The sequence below is a fragment of the Ornithorhynchus anatinus genome, chromosome 4 (assembly GCF_004115215.2).
Source record: "Ornithorhynchus anatinus isolate Pmale09 chromosome 4, mOrnAna1.pri.v4, whole genome shotgun sequence".
In the NCBI taxonomy this organism is placed as follows: Eukaryota; Metazoa; Chordata; class Mammalia; order Monotremata; family Ornithorhynchidae; genus Ornithorhynchus; species Ornithorhynchus anatinus.
In genome coordinates, this window is record NC_041731.1 from 98,560,767 (window position 1) to 98,569,114 (window position 8,348).

At 42.5% G+C, this 8,348-nt stretch overlaps 1 non-coding gene across 1 annotated transcript; it reads left to right on the forward strand.

Moving 5' to 3' along the window:
- The first annotated feature begins 259 nt into the window (after positions 1–259).
- On the forward strand, positions 260–397 carry LOC114811440. Its single transcript, XR_003759143.1, has one exon. It is a non-coding gene; the product is annotated as a small nucleolar RNA SNORA7 (small nucleolar RNA).
- The last annotated feature ends 7,951 nt before the right edge of the window (positions 398–8,348 follow it).

Below are 8,348 nucleotides of genomic sequence, written 5' to 3' on the forward strand. Positions count from 1 at the left end.
GGGGACACTTCCTGGAGAAGGTGGGATTCCAGAAGGTTTTGAAGGTGGCAAATCCTGTGGTCTGGTGGATTTGAGTGGGGAAAGGGTACCAGGCCAGAGGAAGGGCTTGAGCCAGGGGTCATAGGCAGGAGATTCAAGAATGAGGCACAGTGAAAGATGGTGAGATAGGGAAGACCAGACTGTTCAAGCAGGAGTAAAGTAGCTGAAGATTGTATAAGCACTTTTGATTAAGAAGACAGAGTATAGGTAAGAGGGACAGACCCTCTCAGGATCACACCTGGAGAGTTTCCAGTACTCCATCAGTCTTGACTAAGGGAGGGAGACTCAAGCAGAGGCAAACTCATTCCATTCCTAGCTTGGGCAGTGGCTACCGAGTGAAAGGCAATCTGCTACAAGTCAAAACTCCCCTGTGCTGGGCAGCAGCAGCAGCGTGGGAGAGAGTCGAAGGTGGAGACTCAAATTTACTGTGAGAAGAAGGCAATGGTAAACCAAGACAACTCTGTGGATACACTACCAGAAAGACTGCAGATAGAGGTGAAGCGTTCTGGGAGAGATGTGTCCAAGGAGTCACTATGGGTCAGAGACAACTCGACAGCATAAGACAAAAGAGGGACAGAGTACTTGAAAGCCAGTGGTCAGGAATTCTGCTTTCTATGAAGATAAATGGAGATTTTTAACAAGGGAAAAGATGTGTGCAGAACAATATTTTAGAAAGATGATCCAAGCTACAGAGTTAAGTATAGACTACAGTGAGGAGAGGCTAGCAGTAGATTAGTGAGGAGACTGAAACTTGTAGTCATGTCAGGCTATAAGGAGTGGTGCTGGCTGCTTGGATTAAGAGGAAAGGAGAGAGCCAGGAAATGTTGTGGAGGAAAAAATGACAGGATTTAGCACAGACTGGATGTGAGAGGTGAAAGCAGGCAAGGAATCAAAGAAAAATTATGCCAAGGCTGCGGGATTTGGAAACAGGGAGGGGATGGTGGGGTTGTCAGTTGTGATGGGAAATTTAGGTGGAAAAAAGGAAAAAAGGGAAAATGAAGAGTTCAGTCTTCAACATACTGAATTTAGGGAGATCCCTTGAAAGCAAGAGGAAATGTGAGTTTTTTATTGGGGGAGAGAAGGTTACTAGCAAAATAGATTGGGAAGTCAATCATTCAATAGCATTTATTGAGGACCTACTGTAGACAGAGCACTGGAGTACTTAAAAGAATGCAACAGAATTAGTAGATATGATCTGGGCTCTCAACAGAGTTCATAATCCAGCGGGGAAGAGAGACTCCAAAAATAAATTATCAATAGGAGAGAGCTTTAACAGAATTTATAGAATGATCATTATTACTGTTTAAGCACTTACTATGTGTCAAGGACCATTCTAAGCAGTGGGGTAGATACAAGTGAATCATGTTGGACACAATCCCTGTCCCACTTGAGGGTCAGAGGCTAACTATATAATTGCTAAAGAATTGTATGGAAATGCTACATCATCATCAGTGCCAAACACTTAGTAGAGTGCTATGCAAACAGTTGAGTGCCCAATGAATATGACTGAATGAATGAATCATCATCAGCAATGATATTTAGTGAGCATTTACTATGTGCAGAACACTGTTCTAAGCTTCTGGGAGAACACAACAGAGTTGGTAGATTCGATCCCTGTCCACAAGGTCCTTATAATCTACAGGGGAAGATAGACATTAAAATAAATTACAGAGGAAATAGTAGGGTATGAGATTATTTATATAAGCACACACCAGCAAACCTGTCTCACACACCAATACAGCAGAAGCGTTAAACTACTCCTGGAGAAATAATCCCATCACTAACTGTAGGAGCTGTAGGTCAGATAGCCTTGGCTAACACGGATGCATGAAAATATTTTTTGGTCTTCCTTCTTCATCCTTATGTCGGTCTGCATTTCTTGAGTACTTACTGCGTGCAGAACACCGTACTAAGTGCTTGGCAGAGTACCCTATAACAATATCAAAGACATATTCCCTGTCCACAATGAGCTTACTGTCTAGTTGGGGAAACAGGCGTTAATATGAATAAATTGCAGATAAGTACACAAGTGCTGTGGGGCTGGGGGAGGGGTGAATAAAGGGAGTAAATCAGGGTAACACAGAGGGTGTGGGAGAAGAGGAAAGGCTTAGTTGGGAAAGGCCTCTTGGAGGAGATGTGCCTTCAGTAAGGCTTTGAAGGGTGGGGGGCAATAATTATCTGTCAGGTATGAGTAAGGAGGGCATTCCAGGCCAGAAACAGGATGGCTCCTTTCAATGCACACAGTAAGCGCTCAATAAATATGACTGACTGACTGGTTGGCATAGAGACAGATGAGTTTGAGGTACAGTGAGAAGGTTAGTATTAGAGGAGCCAAGTGTGTGGGGTGGGTTAGATCAGGACAGTAGTGAGGTGCTATAGTACTACTGATTATTATTATCCATAGTAATAATCACTGTAGTATTTGTTAAGCACTTCCTATGTGCCAGGCACTGTACTAAGCACCGGGGTGGATACAAGCAATCCGGCTGAAAACAGTCCCTGTTCCACATTGGGCTCACCGTCTCAATCCCCATTTACAGATGAGGTAACTGAGTCCCAGAGAAGTGAAGTGACTTGCCAGAGGTCACACAGCAGACAAGTGGAAGAGGAAGGATTAGAACCCAGGTCCTGACTCCCAGGCCCTTCCTCTACCCACCAGCCCACACTAGTACTATTACTGATAATAATAACAGTAATAATAATTATGGTATGGACTTGTTAAATGCTTACTATGTACTACAAAGTGGGGAAGATAGGAGATAATCGGGTTGGACACAGGTCTTGTCCCACATTACACTCTAAATGAGAGATAGAGAATTTAATCCCCATTTTACAGTTGAGGAAACTAAGGGTCAGAGAAGTTACATGACTTGCCCAAGATCACACAGTCGAGAAGTGGCAGAGCTGGAGTTAGAACCCAGTCCTCTGATTCCCAAATTCATGCTTTTCCACTAGGCCACACTGCTTCCCCAATATTATTTCCAAAAGGAAAACCCAGGCTCCATGGGTGTTGCTGTTTAATTTCCTTGACACTTTTTTAAAAGTTGAAAGCCCTTTAGTTATATCACTCTAAATGAGAGCACCAACAATAGAGTTTATAGTTAAATATGTATGTTTTTTTAAAAAAGTTCAGTTGGTTTGATGTCTCATCAAAGAGGCTGTGTTTCCTCTAGCATTGTTCATTTCTTTGTTGGATTTGTACATAAATAACTGAAACTGGTGTTTGGGACTGATTCTGCTAGATAAGGCACAATTCATAAAGCTTTGTACTCTTTACACACATGTAGAAAGAGCACAGTCCTAGAAGTCACAGGACCTGGGTTTTAATCCTGGCTCTGCCACTTGTCTGCTGTATGACCCTGGGCAAGTCACTTCACTTCTCTGAGCCTCAGTTTCCTTAATTGTAAAATGGGGATTAAAATCCTAATACCTCCCACTTAAAGTATGAGCCCTCTGTCAGACTGGGACTTTGTCTACCCCAATTATCTTGTATCTACCCCAGCACTTAGAACAGTGCTTGACATGTACCACAAAAAAAATCATAAAAAACAAAAACAAATACTATAAAAATTACACACATGCTTTTTTTACTCAACATCTTAATCAGTACCTTTTTACTCTATATCTGAACACATATACTGTGTTTGGAATATTTTAAGAATCTCCAGTCGTGATGACTTAATTAAAATTTCCAAGCCGCCTTTTCCTCTTTCAAAAGTCCATAACATACATTTTAACAACAAGGATGTTTAAAAACCACCTATCCCCCCCAAAATTAGATATAAATTAATAATAGGAGGCAGTGTGACCTCGTGGAAAAAACTCCAGTCTGGGTTTGAGGAGGTTTGGCTCCTAGTATCGGCACCGCTGCTCGTCTGCTGTGTGACTTTGGGCAAAATCACTCATTTTTTCTGTGCCTCAGTTTCCTCATATGGAAAATGGGGATAAAATACCCGTTTTTACTATTTCTTTGACGGAACACCATGTGTGAGAAGACTGTGACATCTTATCTTCTCCAAGGTTTAGCACTTAAGGAATACCATCAATATTATGACCACGTTATTTAAAGCAAAGTATGAAGTCACCCAAATGATGATGCTGGTACATTCCCAACAGATGGGCTGAAAGAAAACTACTGCAGTCAGTAGCCTCAGGGCTTTGAGTCTCATGCAATCCCATCATCTGAACTCTGCTAGTTAAAGCCACTTAGATGGAGTCAAAAGTTTCCACCATTGCCATGATGTTTCATTTCCGCACATAAAAGATCTATTCTGTTCTCATCCCTTCAGCGCCTGAAGGGTTTTTTTTTTTGTTTTTTTCTTGTCTTAAACTCTTTTAAAAATAATGTTTCAACATAGCTCATCGTGGGGGAGGGAACGTGTCTGCCAACTCTTTTGTATTGCACTCTCACGAGCACTTAGTACAATGCTCTGCACATGGTAGAGTAGCAGCATGGCTCAGTGGAAAGAACCTGGGCTTTGGAGTCAGAGGTCATGGGTTCGAATCCCAGCTCTGCCACTTGTCAGCTGTGTGACTTTGGGCAAGTCACTTAACTTCTCTGTGCCTCAGTTACCTCATCTGTAAAACGGGGTTTAACTGTGAGCCTCATGTGGGACAACCTGATTACCCTGTATCTACCGGAGCACTTAGAACAGTGCTCTGCACATAGTAAGCGCTTACCAAATGCCAACATTATTGTTATTATTATTATTATTATTAACTATTCAATAAATACCATTGATGATGATGACCTAGGTAAATGTAAAAGAAGCTTTAGGCCTTAAACTTACAACCCAAACAAAATTTCTTGTAAAAATATGTTTTCTTTTATGTAGACAACATGATCCTGATGAAAATTCCCATGGTTAAAACTTTTCTAGCATATAATACGCTCAGATTTACAAGACCTGATTGTTTTTTCATTTTCATTTCTCTTCTATGATATTCTCCCTGTTTAGAAGTTTATGAGCCAGTCACTAGAAAAAATATTTTAGGAGGATTTTCTGTCCCCGGCAATCAATCATATTTATTGACCACTTAATATGTGCAGAGCACTTGGGAGGATACAACAGAATTAGAAGACACGTTCCCTGCCCAAAATGAGTTTACATGTAGTGGGGGAGACAGGAATAAATATGCAATGCATTGTTATAATTTATTGAGCCCATATCAGAATAGAGAACTGGAACAGAGCCCTACCCCAGGTGTTTTGATATAAACCACGCAAAGAGGAAGTAAACCCAAGGAAAGAAGATGAGATCAGTCAGCCAGTCGTATTTATTGAGCAAGGCGTGCAGGCTGGTTTCTAGAAAGACATCTGTGAGGTAAGGTAGGATGGAGTGAGCTGATTGAGAGCTTTAAAGCCAATGGTAAAGACTTTCTGTTTGAGAAGTGGGAAGTTGTGGACTAATTATTTTTTTTTAAAGAAACTGAACTAGGTAGGAAAGTGGAGTATGGACAGTAGTGGGAAGAGACAGGAGGAAGGGAGGTCAGTGAGGAGGCTGATGCACTAGTGAAAGGATATAAGTGCTTGAATCAACTTGATAGTAATTTGGATGGAGAGGAAAGGATGAATTCTAGAAATGTTGCAAAGGTAGAATCAACGGGACTTGGTGTTTGTTCAATAGTGCTTAGTACAGTGTCTCCAGAGTTTAATACAGTGCCTGGCACATAGTAAGCACTTGACAAATACCATAATTATTATTATGAGAGAGATGAGTCAAGGATAATGCCATGGACCTGTGAGAGAGGGAAGATAGTTGTGCTATTTACAGTGATGGGAAAGACAGTAAGAAGATTTGTGTTTATTAAGCACTTGCTGTATGTCAAGCACCATGCTAAACCCTGGGATAGAGACAAGATAATCAGATAGAACTTGGTGCTTGTCCCACATGTGATTCCCAGTATAAATGGGAGGAAGAACAACTATTTCATCCCCATTTTACGAAGAAAACTGAAGCACAGAGTGATTTGCCCAAGATCACAAAGCAGGTGAATGGAGGTGCCGTGATTAGAACCCGCAGTATCCCAACTCAGAGTCAGATTGGCCTAGTGGAAAGAGCACGGGCCTAGGAATTGAAGGACCTGGATTCTAATCCCAGCTCTGCCATTTGTCTGCTGTGCAACCTTGGGTAAGTCACTTAACTTCTCTGTATCTTGGTTACCTCATCTGTAAAACAGAGATTACGACTGTGAGCTCTATGTGGTATAGGGAATGTGTCCAACCTAACTGTCCTGTGTTTACCCTACAGCTCAGTACAGTGCCTGGCATAAGTGTTTAACAAGTCATATTAAAAGAGCAACTTTGTCAGGATGCCATTTTCTCCTTTTTTGAGTGGGTGCCCCTTATGGCCCATCACTGGTTGGACTGTGAGCCCGTCACTGGGCGAGGATTGTCTCTATCTGTTGCCTAATTGTACATTCCAAGCACTTAGTACAGTGCTCTGCACATAGTAAGCACTCAATAAATACTACTGAATGAATTAATAAACACTGTTGAATAAATGAATGAATGGTGGTAAGGGAGATGGAGTGGAGCATCAGATCAGGTGAGAGGAGGATTTGACAGCCATTGTCAGGGAACTCCAGGTAGTTTTAATTTTGCTTTATATATTTTAAATTTATAGTTATATATTTTATATCATTTACCTATATAGATATTCGTTCAGTGCTTATTATGTGCCAGGCAGTGTACTAAGTGCTAGGGGAGATACAAGCTAATCAGCATGTACATATTGTCCCCACTGTACTGATGAAGGAATTGAGGCACAGAAAAGTTAAGTGACTTGACCAATGTCACAGAGCAGATACGTTTTGAGTGGAGGAATGAAGACCTGGATAAGTGCGCATCATCTTGCACCCTTCACAACTCAGGTTACTGCGATGAGAACCAAACTGTCCTGGAAATGAATATAAGCCTTCTCTTCTGTACTGTCAGTTGCCGGAAGGCACAAGTTCTGCCTCCAGGCTTCCACTGGGATTCCTCCTACCCTGATCCTAGGGATTTCCTGCTTCGGTGGAATGGGAATAACAGAATCAGCATCGGATTACAGTTCTGGTGGACCTGAGAGGGTAGAGCCCAAAAGATCCTCAGGGCAAAGTTTGCCCCGGCCCCCTCATGCCCAGCCAGGCCATAGGCAGACCCTCTTGTCCATACACATCCTATTCTTCCCCACATCACTTGGCTATTTTTTTTTCTTGGAGAGTGGTCATGGTGGAAAGAGCAAAGGCCTGGGAGCCAGAGGACCTGGGTTCTAATCCCAGCTCTGCCAATTGCTTGCTGTGAGACATTTACAAATCACTTAACAAGTAATTTAACTTCTCTGTGTCTCAGTTCCCTTATCTGCTAAATGGGGATTCAATACCTGCTCTCCCTCCTACTTAGACCATGAGCCCTGTTTGGGACCTGGTTATCTTGTACCTATCCCAGTGCTTATTACAGTGCTTGGCACATAGTAAGCACTTAACTAAAGCCACTATCATTATTATGGCTGAGTTTAGGGAGTGCTGCCCAAATACCGATTTAGTCCCTTGAAATGGGTGGCTCCAACAGTTGTTTCCCCCTCTTGAGCAACTCTGGGCACAATGGTACCATACCACACCCACCCAGGGGGGTGTTGGGGCCAGAGGAAGGGTAGTTAAGTCAGGGAATCATCCTTGGCCTCTCATTGAGTGGGCTCTTTGATGTTTCTGGAAAGAAAGGCTTCCATGAGGCCTCCTCAGAGTGGCATTTCAGCTGGGCCTGGAATACACGTTGTCAGCCCATCACGGTATCATCATTATTAGTATTACTCTGGTATTTGTTAAGCACTTACTATATGCCAGGCACTGTGCTAAGCGTTGGGGTGGATACAAGCAAATCAAGTTGGACATAGTCCCTGTCCCACATGGGGCTCACAGTTTCAATCCCCATTTTACAGATGAGGTAACTGAAGGACAGAGAAGTGAAGCAACTTGCCCAAGGACACAGAGCAGACAAGTGGCGGAGCCGGGATCGCATTACATAACAATAACAGTAATAATGGTATTTGTTAAGTGCTTACTATGCATCAAGCACCGTTCTGTTCTAAGTGCTGGGGTAGAATCGAGATCATCGGGTTTAACACAGTCCCTGTCCCATGTGCGGTTCATTTTCTTAATTCCCATTCTATAGATGAGGTAACTGAAGCACAGAGAAGTGAAGTGACTTGTTCAAAGTCACCCAGCCGACAAGTGGATTTAGAACCCAGGTCCTTTAGACTCCCAGACCTGTGCTCTATCCACTAAGTTATGTTGTTCACATGCCACCCAAGGGCCCACACCAGTGTGGA